We start from the raw sequence: 19,208 nt of genomic DNA, 5'->3' as shown, positions 1-19,208 counted from the left end.
GAAATACAAAATTGTGGATTGGGAATGGAATCAATAACACGTATCCGTACGAACCTCATACGACTAATAATTTATGGTAATAAGACAATTATTTAATATAATTATGTTTAGTTTTCTTATTGTACTTACGCTTATGTTATGGTTAGGAAAACAGTACTTAAAAGAAAATATCAATTTTTAAATAATTTACTATTCGTATTAAACGTTTTTGGATTCTTTCATTTCAACAAACCCAGGAAAGATAATCAACTTCCGTCTGGAAGCTCGCACGTGTGGTCATCGTTGAAATCCTAAACAAAACATGGAAGAAGAGGAAGCGATCGCTTCATCAAATGTTGAAGAGGATGCCGAAGAAACACCTGTTACATTCAAGTCACTTGTATGTATACTTTGAATTCCTTGATTTGGTGCCTTTTAGCGTGCTTAGTTGAGCATGTACAATGATATGTAGAACCCAGCTTGTTTTGACAAACGAGATTCGATACTTTGTAGGAATGAATATTAACGTGTATAACATGGATTCTCCTTCCCTGGCCCGACTATGCCTAGATCGACTATGCCTAGATCATTCTGTTTAGAAAAAAACATAACAATATAGATATTTTAATAAAGTTATGTTGATGATGTCTCAGGTGTAAATATACTCATTTATTGCGTGTATTTTTTGTGGATGTGCATTACGGGTGTCTTTTGATTTTCTAAACAACACAGTCATAATTATCAATGGCAAGTTTTTGAATACATGTTACCATTATCATTTATCGTAAGAGCCGACTGATGGTTTGAAAGATCACTGATGGTCAGGCTCAGTGACTTGGTTGATTGTGTGTCATCATATACCAATTGTTTGGATCGATGCTCATGTCAATCACCGGATTGTCTGACCCAGACTCTATTATATACTGACTGCCATCATGTAGCTGGAATATTGCTCAGTGGCATTAAACAACAAACAAATTTGATTTTTTATTTAGATATCACTATAATGAAGTAAAGTACATTTTGCTATTGGATCTCTGTGATGTGAGCATCGGCTATCAATTGTTGTCATTGTGATTATTGCTTGCAGGGCATTGTGGATGTACTTTGTGAGGCATGTGAGCAACTGAAATGGAAAGTCCCAACACAAATACAGAAGGAATCACTCCCTATCGCCTTGGATGGTACAACAGTCTTATTAATTTCAGTTTTGAATATAATAATTTGACACTTTCAGGTTAACATAGTTACCATGATTAAATCTCACACTGACTAGAGCTACTTCAAGGGTTAGAGTTCTAGAACAAAATACAATCGTTCTCTGTTTAAAGTGTTGTTTTTTCTGTGAAACTACATGTTACTTCTTTGTTCCTTGAACATGTTGGTTATCAGTATCAATGAGAGAAACAAGTGACCTAGTGATCTAAGGCACTAGCACTGCAATCAATGAGAGAAACAAGTGACCTAGTGATCTAAGGCACTAGCACTGCAATCAATGAGAGAAACAAGTGACCTAGTGATCTAAGGCACTAGCACTGCAATCAATGAGAGAAACAAGTGACCTAGTGATCTAAGGCACTAGCCCTGCAATCAATGAGAAAAACAAGTGACCTAGTGATCTAAGGCACTAGCACTGCAATCAATGAGAGAAACAAGTGACCTAGTGATCTAAGGCACTAGCACTGCAATCAATGAGAGAAACAAGTGACCTAGTGATCTAAGGCACTAGCACTGCAATCAATGAGAGAAACAAGTGACCTAGTGATCTGTTTGCAGAGTTGCATCCCTTGGGTGTGCCAGAAACCTATGATCCCGGGTTTGAATTCCAAATTTGCCTATATCATGTATCATACCCATGCTCATTAGTTTCACGAGAAGTGACAAACTGTCAACAAACTGTCAACACATGATCATCTTAGTTCTTGCTACCGCTAAACAGAGATCTGAGGCTGTCCCTTGCGGGTCACTTCAGAACAATCTTTCATCTGACCAATCAGCATGATCAGAGCGTTGCTTACCAGACCGATCACTAGGTCACTTGTTTCTCTCATTGATTGCAGGGCTAGTGCCTTAGATCACTAGGTCACTTGTTTATCTCATTGATTGCAGTGCTAGTGCCGTAGATCACTAGGTCACTTGTTTATCTCATTGATTGCAGTGCTAGTGCCTTAGATCACTAGGTCACTTGTTTCTCTCATTGATTGCAGTGCTAGTGCCTTAGATAACTAGGTCACTTGTTTATCTCATTGATACTCATTTTAAGAAAAATCCATTAGAGTGATGAACAGACAAGTGAAAAAATATTGGTCACCCAATGAAAAATGTAATAACCCAATTAAAACAGAAACCTTCAAGTAAAACCTCAATTGCTTAAAAGTTATCTGGGGCTCTGTGAGAACATGTTAACAATAAGAGCAAGAATTGATCAGTGTTGATTTTCCTCTTTGTATTTCCAGGTAAAGATGTGATAGGCTTGGCTGAGACAGGGTCTGGTAAAACAGGCTCGTTCGCCCTGCCCATCCTGCAGGCTCTCCTGGACACGCCCCAGAGGCTGTTTGCCCTTGTTCTGACTCCCACCAGGGAACTGGCATTCCAGATCTCCGAGCAGTTTGAAGCTCTCGGGGCGAGCATTGGCGTCAAAACTGGTATGTAGAGTTTCACTGTTTATTGTTGAACGCCACACTCACCACAGTTCCAGCTAGTAAAGCCAGAGGACAGCACAGGAAGAAAACTGACTGTTGTTTTCTGCCCATTCAGCAAAGTTCAGCCGCTTTGGATTCAGAAACATTGTGCACTAACTGTGACACAAACGTGACTGCCTTTCCTGACCTCCCCAACTGACTGTTGTAGTTTGATGGCCCACTCAGCAATATTCCATCTGCATGACAGCAAATTGTAAATAATCAAGTCTGGATCAGACAATCATGTGATTGACATGAGTATTGATCAATGCAATTTGGATACAATGACATGCATTAACCAAGTTAAATTGTTTGATAGGCATTACTTAGAAGTTGACGGATGACAAGATAGACACAATTTTTATGGATAACACTTCTTTAATACTGGGAAAAGCCACGTTTCGGTATAGATCCTTATATCTAACCAAGTTAGTGAGTCTGAGCACCAGATCTCCTTAGTGGCCTCTTACGGCAAGCATAGGTTGCTGGAGGCCTATTCTAACGTGGATATTTTCAGGTGGGAGGAGAATGTTGGATGTAGATGGAACAAGGGAACAGCACTTTTCTTCTATACAGTGATAATACACGAAACTGTTCCTGCTTTATTTCTATGTTGGATGTTAAAGGTCACTGAAGAACACTGACACTAGAAACTAGAACTTTGAATGTTTGCTGCATGGCATGTTTACAATGTTCATGATACCAGTCTCATTATGGGATGGGATCTTTAGCTCTTACTCAGTACTTGTCTCAACATCTGACAACCCCCACCATTGTAGGTTGTACCAGGTGAACCCTGATTGAAATGCATATCAAACCAAAGGAGGCATGTATTTTCAGCCAATCAGATATCTGCCGTAAAAGACATCTATGCTTGTCATAAGAGGCGACTAACTGGATCGGTTGGTCAGACTCACTGACTTGGTTGATGCATGTCATCATATCCCAATTGCGTGGATGGATACTCATGATGTCAATTACTGGATTGTCTGGTCCAGACTCAATTATTTACAGACCGCTGTGATATTGCTGGAATATTGCTGAGTGCGGCGTTAAACAACAAACAAACTAACAAACAAATTGTACTACATTATCGTTTCATGACAAGCAAGTATTTGTACAGGTTAAAATCTTGAAGAACATTCAGTAAGAAGAAGATGGTGCTGGGCTAGATGCATGTCATGCTGACAACTGCTGTTATTCATTGCAGCTGTGGTGGTCGGCGGTATCGACATGATGACACAAGCACTGATGTTAGCGAAGAAACCACATGTTATTATTGGTAAGTACCGCTCTCTCATCTTTGTAATACAGACAGACTTATGTGTCAAACTTTGATGTGTAAAACTTGAATTCTACATCATGGACATGTTAGATGGGTCAAATTTTAAGTTGCATGAAGTTATTTTGCATGTTTGAGGTCCATAACATTGGAATCTTAACGATTCCCTTACTACCATGATCACTATAACATGAGCCTGAGTCAATCCTAATAAGAAAAATTTGTCTTTTGACGCTAATTTATTTTTGTGCTTCCATTCTATAGATAATGTAACTGTTTACAACAGAATTCAGAATGGTGCATTATTGTTATTGACATATTGTATAATGTGAACTGAAAAATAGCTTAATGTGCTGAAAGTGGCTTAAAACGTCCTCATTCACTTTGTGACAACAACTTGAACACATTGATGTTCAATTCTGTATTTTCATAGAAACCAAAATGTTTGTACCAATGGAACCTACACTGAGGGAGAAGCTATATTGGTTAGATTTTCAAAAAACTCCTCAGAGGAAAAGTTAGAATAAATATTTTCAACATGACTAATGATATATATTCAAAAAGACATACCGTATTCGACGTAAGGGCGCTCTCAAAATTAGAAATAGGGGGCTCTTATTAGAATAGTATTTTGGTGACAGCCTGAAATGTTTATATACGACAGATATGTTTTTCCAGAATTTAATTGCCCATAATTAAGGATGCATATAACACACAAGTGCGTATTATACGGGAATAAATGAGTCTTATGTACATGGATCAATCGGAAGGGGTGCTAATTGGGATTGTTCACTAGCCAATATATTAACAAATATCACCGTGGGCGCTTATTAGAGCGGGGCGCTTATTACGTTGAATACAGAATGCATGTCATCAGTATAGATAGTTTTGAAATAGTGGTTTTGCTGACTGTTCACGATGATCAGTTTCCTGTTGTCGCTTTCAGCCACCCCAGGGCGACTGGTCGACCATCTAGAAAACACAAAGGGCTTCAATCTGCGTAATCTGAAATACCTGGTGAGTGTGTGCCTGTAGTCATACTGTGCTGTGTAGGGTCGCTACAGCAAGTTTGACTGTAAATGTAGCAGCTGTTCTTTACCATGGAATTTGGCTTTGGAAAGTTTTTTATGTCTTTACATGTTTGTTTGGCTTTTGTTAAACGCCGCAGTTACATATAATGTTCTGGTACGTCTCCAGGTTGTCATGCTTGTCCCTAGCGGTGTCTAACATGGGGAACAGGTGGTCGGTCATCAGGCCTATAACTTTAATTCTTGTACTAATAGCCATATGGCTACAAGTACTTTTTTCAAGGTAGCCACTTGTAAAATCAACAGAAAAAACCAAAATGTTAGGTAGCAAAAAAAATATTAAATTATCTTTTATCAGATAACTATAATAATATGTGTACAAGTCATAGCACTAAGCTTGAAATTGTATATTAGTGGAAACTGTACTTGATTTTTGTTATTTGTGTTATTTGTGACTCGAACAATGATGCAATTTATTTTACTAGATGACGTAGATATATCCTTGCTTATCCAATGAGCATTGTCAACTAAAATAAAATAGTATAACAAGATGCCATTAACAGATTTCTATAGGTCTTCGACAATGTGTGTTTAGATCGTAACTGAATATATTCAAAGTGAAAAGACATTGAAATCGAGTACCGGTATTGTAAATAGTGTTACAGTTTCATTATGCAATAAACATGAAGAAATACCTCAGTTTTTGAAGCTTCGTATAAATAACACGTTCGTCGAAGACTGTCATATGACACACCGCTAGAAAGCTTGTTTTTTCATCTGTTTGTTATTGGATAAAAATTGGTTTCTAATGACACTTTCTTGCAGAAATCTGCTACAAGGTTCGTGATTGGTTAAATTTGAGCATGTGACCTAAGGCAGCCAATTAAATTACAGCTATGTTACTGTCCGCGTGTGTCATGAATTTCAAATCTTGTTATTCCTAATGTTTTAACTGTTCATATGTCATTGTAGCACATCCTCCTGAGGTAAGGGAGTTAACTGACTGTAACAGTCCAGTTTCCATCCTTGCCATGATATTATTGGAATAAAAAAAGATATGGATAATAAAGATATGGGCCAGGTTACCCCCGAAAAAGAAATGCAATTTGCGCTGACCAGGTATTGCGAACATGTTACATGTCCCAATAGACACGAAAACATTCATGCTTGCCGTAAAAGGCAACCTTTCTTGTCGTAGGCGGCGCTTAACATGATCGGGTGGTCAGACTCACTGACTTGGTTGATGCATATCATTGTATCCCGATTGTGTGGATCGATGCTCATGATATCAATCATTGGATTGTCTTGTCCAGACTTGATTATTTACAGACCGCTATGTTGTAGCTGGAATATTGCTGAGAGCGACATTCAACAACAAACAAAACAAATAATGCTCCCGCTTTATTTGACATGAACTTTGTATTATACTTTGATCATTTAAGAGGTGTGCATATCACTGTTATAATAGCCAGCATACATTTTTTCTGCATCCATTTCCTAAATCGTGTAAAACACTGTCACTGTTTGTACACCTTCTTTGTTGATTCCCACTTGTGTCTTGTTTCAGGTGATGGATGAGGCAGACCGGATTCTCAACATGGATTTTGAGCAGGAGGTAGGTCCTGCAGCACTGTACTGAGTGATATGAGGGGTAGCTGAACAATTCTGAGCCCAGCTACGAAGGATGTATAGTACATTCTTAACAGTTTGTATGTATTAAGTAGAATACTGTCCTTGCTGACATACTGCATTTGAACCAAACACAGTGAGGCAGCACATTCCTGCAGGCATTAAAGTGACCGGGTATTCTCTCTTGATGAAAATGGACCAAATTAGCCGATATGCTGTCATGAAGTATCTCCAACTGAAAGGGCTAACTCCAACAGCTATCCATGCGGTCATGGTTTCAGCTTTAGGGGACGATGCTTTTTCCTTTGTCACTGTTAGGAGGTGGTGAGCAGGTTCAAGAGGGGAAGAGAGAGCATCATTGATAAAATACATGACATGATTATGGATGATTGACAACTCACCGCATACACAAGGCATCTCTCATCAGAGAGTTGAGGAAATTCGGAGGAATGAACTGGGGATGACAAAGGTTTGGCACTCGGACTCCAGATCAGAAACATTCCAGGTTCATCATTTCTCATGAGAATTTGCGTTGTTTTGAAGCAGACCCAGCTGATTTTGTTGAGTGATTTGTAACCATGGATGAGTCTTGGGCCCACCACTATCAGCCAGAGACTACACAACAGTCAAGCAGTGGAAACATCTAACATCTCCTCCTCAAAAGGACGCAAAGTCTGCTCCATCAACTGGCAAGGTGATGGGTGGGATTTCCGGGATTCCAAAGGAATCCTTCGGGTGAACTGCCTCCCAAAAGGTCAGACCATTAATTGCCAATATTATGTGAATCTGCTCAGGCAACTGTGCGAGAATATCAAGGCTAAACATCCAGGAAAAGTCACTATAGGTGTGTTGTTTCAACATGAGAGTGTCACCATGACTGCAATGCATGACGTGGCTTTGATCTTCTTGAATATCCTCCACATTCACAAGATTTCACACCATCCGATTTCCACCTCTTCCCAAATGTGAAGAACTGTCTGGCAAGTATTATGCAAATGATGATGATGTCACGTCTGCTGTGAATGTTTGACACCACCAGGAGGAAGCCTCCCACACCATTGGGGTCCGGACACTCTAGCATTGTCAGCAGTAGTGTGTGGTCCTCAGAGGGTAACAACCAACTCCATCAATGCAGTCTCTCATAGTTAAGCTCAGAACATATCGGCCACCCCACACTACTCCTTACCCTAGAATGTTGGCAGCAGCTATGCATGTTATTTGCATGATGAACATTACAAAGTCAGCTCTTCAGGATTTTTTTTTAGATAAATATACATCACCTAAAACAATTTCAGTGACTGCACCACTGGTAAAACATCTCCCCTCCTCAGTCGTAAATGTAAAGAAAACAACATGCTGTGAATCCGTGTTAGTCCAGATGGTACATTTCCAAATGGAGTTTCCTGTATAAACAAATTAAGGGTATAGAACTGTTTCCAGCAGAAAGCATTTGGAGGTCAGGGTGTCCAGACAATCGAGGTCCACACTGTTGAGGTGTCACTATAGTCAATATCTCATTTAGGAGATAAACGTACTGTGTCGTCACTATGAAGCTGTTGTACCTACAGACTGATGGCACTAAATTGAAACTGAATGTGCTGTGTGAATGTTTCACATGTTAAGTAAAGCTTGGACAAATCTACTGGTCACACAGCTCTATGTATCTGTGTGTGTGGTGTTTTTTCTCACTTAGTGAATTGTCATAGGGTGAGTCTTATGTTTAGAGTAGGTACTTCATAGCAAGCATTAAGTTGACTCTGGCCTGAACCTCTCTAGTGTTCCTGATTTTGTTTTTAAACACTCTCCAGGTGTATTTGTATTGTGGTCTACCTAGTATGTTTTGCCTCATTCTATCAATAATGTGGCGACGCGATTATGTGACCTACATTTGTATAGATCATGAATCAAGTATTTTCCCTGGTCATGAGGATCTTCTTGTAGCAGGAGTGTACTGTATCGTAATGTTTCTTGTTTTACCTGCAACTGCCTCATTTTTTAATAGCAAATATGAATTAGCTACGCGATAAATCCGAAAGAGCAATTAAGAACGAAGCATGGTATATTTCACAAAAAAAGCATTATTCTATCAAGGCATCATTTCTGGAGATTCGAATATGCACTCGCAACTTCATGATATCGTAGATTGGACGACGTTATTTGTGAGGGGGAAGTGTCTAGTTAGGTTTTCCCTATAGATGTAGCTGGAAAACACAACAATCGCATATGAAAGTGGGCGAGATATGACAATCTCTAATCACGTTAAAGGTGCATATAAATGGCATGAAAACTCTGATAAAATCCATGAAATACCACACTTTGCACCCGCGTTCTTAAAATGGACTTGTCTGACTTTGCCAAGGTCAGATTGTATTGAGGGAATCATGGCTATTTAAATACGGGTACATATTTTTAAGGCTTGTCTGTTTACTAACATCCTGAAAGAGGCTGTACATAGTGTGGATACCTAGTATTGGAAATATATGACTTGTGGTCACTGTTGTATGATCTGCGCCTCTCATGGTTTATTCTCCCTGGAGTGGTTTATTGTACAATAAACAACTCCCACTGGTTGTGTATTTCTTATATACGTGATCTACGTGGTTGGTTCCAGGTGGACAAGATTCTCAAGGTCATCCCGAGGGAGAGGAACACCTACCTGTACTCCGCCACAATGACCAAGAAGGTGGGGTTCACTCAACACAGGGATCATCAAGATCACTGGTCTTGATGCACGATTTAGAGAATAACCAACAAGCTAAGAGGAATGATGCATCGTCTGTCCTGAGTGGATAAATGCTGTCAGTCCCGAGACTTTGCCAAGGCATTTATTCATGTGGGATTCGTATCCTTGCAGCTCGTTGGTTGTTCCATGTATTACTCATTGGCAGGGAAACAATGAAGATAAACTGTACTAAATGTCAACCCAACAGAGAAACGTCACTGAAGGCAGCCGATTGTTTAGATAGTGAGTGAGTGAGTTTGGTTTAACGCCGCTTTTAACAGTATTCCAGTTATATCGCGGCGTGTCAGCTTAATGTGGGAGGAAAGCCCGAAGTGATGCAGGTCTCAGACGTTTACCACTTCGGTGAAACCCACGAGCACGGGTATGGTGCTGACAAACCTAGAAACATAATCGGGGCGAACTGGGATTCGAACACACAATCATAGGTTTCTGGCGTGCCCAAGGGACGCAACTCTGCACAGCGAATCGCGGCGTCTTAGACGACTGGGCCACCCGTGCCCCCTTTGTTTAGATAGAGGGGCGGTTGGGAAGCCTAGTGGTTAAAGCATCCGCTCATGACGCCGAAGACCTGGGTTCGATTCCCGGCGTGGGTACAATGTGTGAAGCCCATTTCTTGTGTCCCCCCACCGTGATATTGCTGGAATATTGCTAAAAGCGGCGTAAAACCATAATCAGATACTCACTATTGTTTAGATACAGTGATGTTATCAATTTGTGAACAGTGGATGGCGTCATAACATATTGTTCTCTAAAAGAAAGCACTGTGGCTTCAACTGACCAATCAGTATTGAGATTCACTAAAATGCACATACGCAAAAGTTATTACACATGATCATTCTAATCTTAAGCATGCCGAAGACCCCTGGTTTGATTCCTGACATGGGTACAATGTGTGAAGCCTATCTCTGGTGTCCCCCGCCGTGATATTGCTGGAATATTGCTAAAAACTGCGTAATTCCATACTCACTCACTCACTCACTCACTCACTCACTCACTCACTCACTCACTCACTCACTCACTCTAACCTTAAGCGTAATATATCATTATGTGACAGGTGTTACAAATTCAGATGAATGTCATGTATTTCATGACATAAAGTTACTGATTATTATAACATCTCTTATTATTGTAGCAACTCTTCAGCATTAGGTGAATGAGTTCAAATTTTGAGTTCAAATTTAACGTCACCGGCAATATTGCAACCATATCGTGACTATCTTCAGCATAGAATCTACACCAAAACGCTGCTATTGTGTTTATGAAGATGATCATCCCTACTTACTTTTCCAACTTCTAAATACCAAACAAATCCAATGGAAGTTGGTAGGACTTGAGAGGAATGCATGTGTGACTCTTAGGGCCAGTGGGGTAGCCCAGAAATGGGTTTCACGCATTGTACCCATGTGGGGAATCAAACCTGGGCCTTTGGCGTGACGAGCTAAGGCTTTAACGACACTGCTATCCAACTAAGAAAAGAAAGGGCACTTATTACTTAATGGAAAACAGTGGCTCATGAGTTTGTGAACAAGCTTTGCGACATCAAACCTTTGTTCAAAGACAGCTGTCTCCCTTTATCCAGGTTCAGAAACTACAGAGGGCGTCGCTGAGGAACCCCGTAAAGGTGGAAGTATCGACAAAGTACCAGACTGTCGAGAAACTTCAGCAGTCCTACATCTTTCTGCCAGTCAAGTATAAGGTGGGAAATGGCTATTTGATCTTTGGTTAAAGTATTAAGCTAATAAATATTCTTGGTTTGGGGCAAAATTTGTGTCTGTGAACATATTGAACCGATTTAAAAAATAACAACTTCAGCCACATTGTGATATATGACTGTTATCATTGTTATGAGATACCTGTTTTAGTTTAAATGGATTATACATCATTATCAAAGTCAGGGATTTATCTAAACCTGTTTAGAAGCCAAATTGGAATTTAACATTTCCCAGCTCATGCTGGTATATTTATGACTAATGTTATGGCCATGTAGGAGACTTGCCTGTAACTGATAACAGGACCTGTATGGAGGAAGAGGCTTATGCTGGTATATTTATGACTAATGTTATGGCCATGTAGGGAGACTTGCCTGTAACTGATAACAGGACCTGTGTGGAGGAAGAGGCTTATGCTGGTATATTTATGACTAATGTTATGGCCATGTAGGAGACTTGCCTGTAACTGATAACAGGACCTGTATGGAGGAAGAGGCTTATGCTGGTATATTTATGACTAATGTTATGGCCATGTAGGGAGACTTGCCTGTAACTGATAACAGGACCTGTATGGAGGAAGAGGCTTATGCTGGTATATTTATGACTAATGTTATGGCCATGTAGGAGACTTGCCTGTAACTGATAACAGGACCTGTATGGAGGAAGAGGCTTATGCTGGTATATTTATGACTAATGTTATGGCCATGTAGGAGACTTGCCTGTAACTGATAACAGGACCTGTATGGAGGAGGAAGAGGCTTATGCTCAGTTTAACATTGAATGCAAGGTTAACATTCAAAGTTAAAATACCCCTGATATGAGGAAAATAAGAACTGTAAAAAATGTTTAAACGATTTCGAAAATGCCTTTCTAGGACCCTTAGTGTGTATCCCAGATACTTCCGAGTAACGCCTGTATAATGTTGAAACACTAACAAATATTATGTGTTTAGTCTGGATGTGTTGTATGATACAGGATGTCTATCTGGTGTACATCCTCAACGAGCTGGCCGGCAACTCCTTCATCATCTTCTGCAGCACCTGTGCCAATACCCAGAGAGTCGCCCTCATGTTGCGTAACCTCGGCCTGACGGCTGTCCCCCTGCACGGCCAGATGTCCCAGGTAAATAACTTTCTGTGTTAAGTCAGACTTTTGGTTCATTTGTTTGCCATGATCAATATGATGTACAAAATGGCTGCTTCTAACCTGTTTAACTCAGTATTTCAATATGAATTATATTAAGGGGATGCAACTTCATCGTCCAGGCGATCGCCTCCGTGGTCTAGTGGTAGAGCACCTGCTTGGACAGCGGAAGGTTGACGGTTCTATCTTAGGCTGTGTCATAATGAAAGACATTAAAAGATGGTCCTTTTTGTTACCCTGCCTGGTGCTTGGCATCAAGGAGATAAAACAAGGACAGGTCGGCTTTGAGTCAGTAAACTGTGCCTGAGTTGCATGTCGATGTTAAACTGTGGCACGGAATCTCAGTGGACTTGTACTACAGAACAGGTTTTAGTCTTGACAAGTATAAGCAGCAACACACACACATGTCATAAGTTCAATAATGTTCAATGTGACCAATTTGATGGTCATTATGGTCCATGGTCCCTCACTGTCCCTCATGGCCCTTATGGTCCATGGTCCCTCATGGCCCTTCATGGCCCTTCATGGTCCATGGTCCCTCATGGCCCATCATGGCCCTTCATGGTCCCTTATGGTCCTTATGGTCCATTGTCCCTCATGGCCCTTATTGTCCCTCATGGCCCTCATGGCCCTTCATGGTCCCTCATGGCCCTTATGGTCCATTGTCCCTCATGGCCCTTCATGGTCCCTCATGGCCCTTATGGTCCATGGTCCCTCATGGCCCTTATGGTCCCTCATGGTCCTTCATGGTCCCTACTGGTCCTTATGGGGGGCGGTCGGGTAGCCTAGTGGTTAAAGCATTCGCTCATCACGCCGAAGACCCGGGTTCGATTCCCGACATGGGTACACTGTGTGAAGCCCATTTCTGGTGTCCCCCACCGTGATATTGCTGGAATATTGCTAAAAGCGGCGTAAAACCATACTCACTCACTCACTGGTCCTAATTGTCCATGGCCCCTCATGGTCCTTATGTTCCATGGTCCCTAATGGTCCCTCATGGTCCTTACTGGCCCCTCATGGTCCCTCATGGCCCTTATGGTCCAGCTCATGGTTGACCTCACAAGACAGCGTAAAATGAAGTATGACATCTTGGTATATGTTTGTGTATTTATTTGTCTAGACAAAAAGACTTGGTGCCTTGAACAAGTTTAAAAAGCAAGAACCGATCCATCCTAATAGCTACAGATGTAGCCAGCAGGTGAGTGACTATATACTCCCCACCAACTGAAGCCAGTCAGTCTGAACCCCATGGGGATTACAAGTTACAAGTGTTCCCCAGCACTAGGTTGACTTTGTTGATGCATGTCATCATGTACCAATTGCGTAATCGGTGCTCATTCATTCAGACTCGATTATTTATAGACCACCGTTATATAGCTGGAATATTGCTGAGTGCGGCGTTAAACAACAAACAAACAATCAAACCTATAGGAAATCATGACATCATGGTGTTTTATGTGACATCACTTGATGGTAATGGTAAATTTGTTACAGGTGTCAATAGCAGGGAGTGTACGAGCCGAACATTTGTGGCCTCTCATCGACTTCAGTGCAGATGTGTAAGCCCTATCAGTTCCATAAATCCCATACACGCCTCTATTGACACCTGTAACTCAGCATGATTTAGATAAAAAAAAATAGTGTTTCTTATGAGGTTTTCTAAATAAGTTTGGTTGTATTTGTCAGTCTGCTGTTGTGTCTGTGCAGACTACTCGAGTGTGTGTGTGTGTGTGTGTGTGTCGGCAGGGGGGGGGGGGGGGGGGGGTGGGGGGGGGGGGGATAGACTCCAGATACTCATGCTTGTGGTCTCAGTGTGTGCCTCCAAGTCCCAGTGGTGATGTGGATCATTGTTCATGCAGTCAACCACTGGTTTTGACCCGGATCTAGTTATAATACTCAACATTTGCTTAGGGCATGTAGGGCCAACTAGTCTTGTCACAGGTGTGGGTCCTTAGCAGATGTTGAGTAGTATATTGACCGGCTGTCATGGAAGGTTGCTGACTGTGGACTAACCCAACATTCCCTCACCAAGTCACTCTGTTGCAGAGGTCTGGACATCCCTCATGTGGACGTCGTCATCAACCTCGATATCCCCCACCCACTCCAAAGACTACATCCATCGCGGTGGGCAGGACGGCAAGAGCGGGAAGATCAGGAAAGGCAGTCACTTTTGTGTCACAGTAAGTACACACTGTTTCTGAGTCCAAAGCTTGCCAAAAAACTTGTTACGAATTTACAACTTAGATGACACGATTCCTTCCTTAATTCATACGAATAATGTATACTCTACGAACACAAAGAAAACTCACCAGTAAAGAGATGGTAAGGATATAGCCTTACACCTTCTGCTAAGAACGTAAGCGCACCTTGTTTACAGATTGGTATGAAGTCTATTTGTGGTGTTGCATCTGTTCAACTGAGACACTCAATTCATATTATGGAAGAAGTTGCTGTAGTCGAAATAGAAGCTAAGCAGTAAGTCTATCAACCAGGTAACGAATCACATAACCATATTGTATTGAACAATGATATCATTGGTCTTTGGTGTTGCGGACAGAAGATACTAAATACTAAATGTAAATGGGAAAGTTGGCTGCTATGTGAATCTGACACCAACAAGTTGTGAAGGTAACTTGCCATGTTGGACTTAATCACGTTCAAGTAGTTTGTCATGGTCATGATGGTAGAGGAAGTGCTACCTTTAAGCTGCTGCTGTGTGCATCATAGTCTCATATTTGTTCTGGATTTATCGCCTGAGACGCCCTTCAAATTCCTCCTGTGTGTAAAGGGAAGGGAGATAACCCAGGAAGGGACTCATCCCTCACTCCCGAGAAATACCTTATGAGGGAAGGTATCGGAAATAACCTTGGACTTGGACATAGTTATAGGACTTTTTTTGCTGCAAACAATTTTCACCAATTATCGACTCAACTGATAAATATGCAAACAAGGTCACCTGGAAGTCTCTACTTTTGATAGCCTCCATGCATCTATACAATGTCTACTTGCTCTGAAAATATTTTGGATGACATTCCAGAAAAGGTTTAGAAAGGGGTTCCCTGATGTGTGAGTGCTGATGTAAACTAAATATGGAGGCAAATTATTGGGCACTATGTTATAGATTGAGCAGTTCACTCAGCATTGTATTTATGCGCAGTGTCAAATGTTGCTACAGTGAATACTCATGTCTTGAACATGTTGAACTTTGGTTATATTAAGTATAACATTATGTGACAAAGAGATGTCCATGTCGTAATCTACTCATAATAAATATGTTGTCCAAAGGGTCGCATTCCTATTTCATGACATTTATGACAGTAAACAATCTCTATTCATTAACTCTGCTGTTGTCATTCTGCGGCACAATCATCGCAACAGGTCCCAGCCCCCCAGTGTGATCCATTGTTGTTATTGTTACTGTGGACCCCTGGAGATCCGGGGGGTAGAATAGGTCTTCAGCAACCCACGCTTGCCGTAAAAAGGGACTATGCTTATCGCTGACTTGTTTGATGCATGTCATCGTATTCTGATTGCGTGGATTGATGCTCATGGACTGTCATGGATATTGTACCAGCGTATCGAGCGCCTAACTCCAATGTTTGCATTGTTTGTGTGACATATGACATTGAGCTGTACTAGCGTATCAAGCACCTGACTCCAATGTTTGCATTGTTTGTGTGTGACAGATATGAAATTGAGCTGTACTAACGTATCGAGCACCTGACTCCAATGTTTGCATTGTTTGTGTGACAGATATGACATTGAGCTGTACTAACGTATTGAGCACCTGACTCCTATGTTTGCATTGTTTGTGTGACAGATATGACATTGATCTGTACTAACGTATCGAGCACCCTAAGCTCCCAATGTTTGCATTGTTTGTGTGACAGATATGAAATTGAGCTGCACTAACCTATCGAGCACCTAACTCCAATGTTTGCATTGTTTGTGTGACAGATATGACGTTGAGCTGTACTAACGTATCGAGCACCCTGACTACAATGTTTGCATTGTTTGTGTGACAGATATGACATTGAGCTGTACAAACGTATCGAGCACCTGACTCCAATGTTTGCTTTGTTTGTGTGACAGATACGATGTTGAGCTGTACCAGCGTATCGAGCACCTGATCAACAAGAAGCTGCCGCTGTACAAGACGGAGGAGGAGGAGGTGATGATGTTGATGGAGCGAGTCAGCGAGGCACAGAGACACGCCAAAATGGTCAGTATTCCCCTGTGCTCCCTGTACCTCCAGCACAAAGGTTACCCGCTAGTGGACAGACAAAATACTATTCACAGACTGTTAGTATCAAGGAAAGAACTCTGTGTACACAATCTCATTAAAATCAGATCATAGTTCTCGCTGCTACTAAAATATCTTTCGACATGCCCATTACAGGTCATGTCAGAATGACCTTTCGCAAACTTTGGTGACCAATGAAATGATTAACATAAAGTCAACATTAGCCAATAAGAAAGCAGCTCTGGTATTACAGCACTAGTTTCAAACTGGCGACTTCCATTCCTGACGACGCTTTAAAAACTTTTTTGACAACGTTATCCTACAGGCTCTTCTGTTTCAAATCTGTATCCATTTTGGACCGAGAGAGACGATGATTTTGTCGTACAGCCTGTTGTTTGAGTTACCCCGTGCTAACCTTTTCAAGTTTGCATGATCAGAAAACATAATCTGACTGTCACTTTCCTGATCTGGTAGGCAAGGCTCTGATTGGTCGGATGAAAGGTCATTTTGACGTTACCCGTGATTGGATGTCCAAAGAACTTTGTGTAGCGAGAATAATGAGATTATTTGGCAGAAATTGAGACATCTTTGAGACATTATATCAAATTTCATTTAATGTCAAAATTTGTACATAAAAGTTAAATTTGTTAGTCACTGATGCTTGAACACATCTGAGATGCTGTTTACATCTACGGTGGGGGGCACTTGAATGGCTCAGGGGTTCCAGGATTCCACTGGACTTGTTCAAGCCCAGCACAGAGCCACACTTCACTACTGAGGGTTGTGTGTTAGCCATTATCATCAGATTCAGAAATCATCCGATTTTGTGAGTGATAAAAATTCCTATGATCTCTGTTTGAATATGGTTAAGTCACTTGTAGTAAATAGCCCTATGGTAATTTGGGGTTAGAACAGGTCCCCAGCCACCAAAAAGAGGTGACTAAATGGATATATTGGTCAGACTCGGTGACTTGGATGATTGCATGTCATCATACTTTGACTGTGTGCTCATCATATCAACCACTGGATTATGAAGCGATTGCTGTCATGAAGCAGGACTTTTGCCGAGTGCGTCTTCCTTCACTGTACACTTGCTTTGCTTGTCTTGATTGAGAGTGCTTCTAATGGGTGGAGCAACAGTTTCTTGTGTAAATGACATTATCATCGCTCTTTGAAGAATTAATCTGCAGCATTAAATAACATTTAACAACATGAACACCATGAACAACATAGTAAACTTGTTCTGTCATTCTCCTGTCAGACATCCTAGGTGTGAAAGAATAGTTTAAGAAACAGGACAGATGTTGATTCAGTCGTGTCTCTTACAGACACCAGAGCATATTTTTGTCAAACAATTATTCCACCCTTCATCCCATTCTCACTCACTCACTCACTCACTCACTCACTCACTCAGCCTATACCCATCCCATTCTCAGCTCTCACTCACTCAGCCTATACCCATCCCATTCTCAGCTCTCACTCACTCAGCCTATACCTATCCCATTCTCAGCTCTCACTCACTCAGCCTATACCTATCCCATTCTCACTCACTCACTCACTCACTCACTCAGCCTATACCCATCCCATTCTCAGCTCTCACTCACTCAGCCTATACCCATCCCATTCTCAGCTCACTCACTCACTCAGCCTATACCTATCCCATTCTCACTCACTCACTCAGCCTATACCTATCTCATTCTCAGCATGCTCGCTCACTCACTCACTCACTCACTCATGCTATACCCATCCCTCATCTCTGGGAGCCTGTAGTCATCCCATTCTCACTCACTCAATCACTCACTCATCCCATTATCAGTTCCAAGCGTATTGTAACTGATAGACTGATTACAGAACAGTGACTTGACTATCTTGTTCTTCAGGAAATGAATGATGCTACTGATGGGAAGAAGAAGAAACGTCATCGCGACGAGGATGACACCGAGGAATCCCGGGGTGTTAGAAAGAAGATGAAAATGAAGAAGAAGGGTCGTTGATGTTGTCATGGATATTGTCTTGGTTATATTGTACAGTTATGAATAAAATATGGCATCCATTCTCATATTTATTTGTCAACCAACTGTGGGAAGAGCTGTGACCATGCCTTCCACTCAGCTATGGCTGGTAGGGTAGTCCCATGGATAGTGTGGGGCGATCGGGTAGCCTAGTGGTTAAAGCGTTAGCCCGTCACGCCGAAGATCCGGGTTCGATTCCTGACATGGGTACAATGTGTGAAGCCCATTTCTGGTGTCCCCTGCCGTGATATTGCGGGAATATTGCTAAAAACGGCGTAAAACCTTACTCACTCACTCCATGGATAGTGTGTTTGATAGTCATGCCAAACACCAAACTTTTTGGATTCACACATTTTGGCCATGTGGTAAATCATTCTTTTGCCCACTGCCGTGATATAGCTTAAATATTGCTAAACAGCTTTAAATCATACATTCTCACTACTTCATATAAATATAGTATTAGTTTGTATTGGGAATGTCACAATTGATAATTAATTTGGAATAGCTATCAATTAGTTTTTGTTTGTTTGTTTGCCATTTCACACCACATTCAGCAATATTCTAGCTATATGATGGCAGTCTATAAATAATCGGGTCTGGACCAGACAATCCAGTGATTGATATCATGAGCATCGAGCTACTCAATTGGGATACGATGACATGCATCAACCAAGTCAGCAAGACTGACTACCCGATCCCGTAAGTCGCCTCTTAAGACAAGCATATAGCAATTAGTGATTAATCAGGAATGAGGAATGA

At 41.3% G+C, this 19,208-nt stretch overlaps 1 pseudogene; it reads left to right on the top strand.

Moving 5' to 3' along the window:
* Positions 1-245: 245 nt before the first annotated feature.
* Positions 246-18,531, top strand: LOC139469716 (probable ATP-dependent RNA helicase DDX47; annotated as a pseudogene).
* The last annotated feature ends 677 nt before the right edge of the window (positions 18,532-19,208 follow it).

Source organism: Haliotis cracherodii, unplaced genomic scaffold (assembly GCF_022045235.1).
Source record: "Haliotis cracherodii isolate W230 unplaced genomic scaffold, xgHalCrac1.p SCAF_2, whole genome shotgun sequence".
Classification (NCBI taxonomy): domain Eukaryota; kingdom Metazoa; phylum Mollusca; class Gastropoda; order Lepetellida; family Haliotidae; genus Haliotis; species Haliotis cracherodii.
This window is presented reverse-complemented; position numbering and strand designations above follow the sequence as displayed.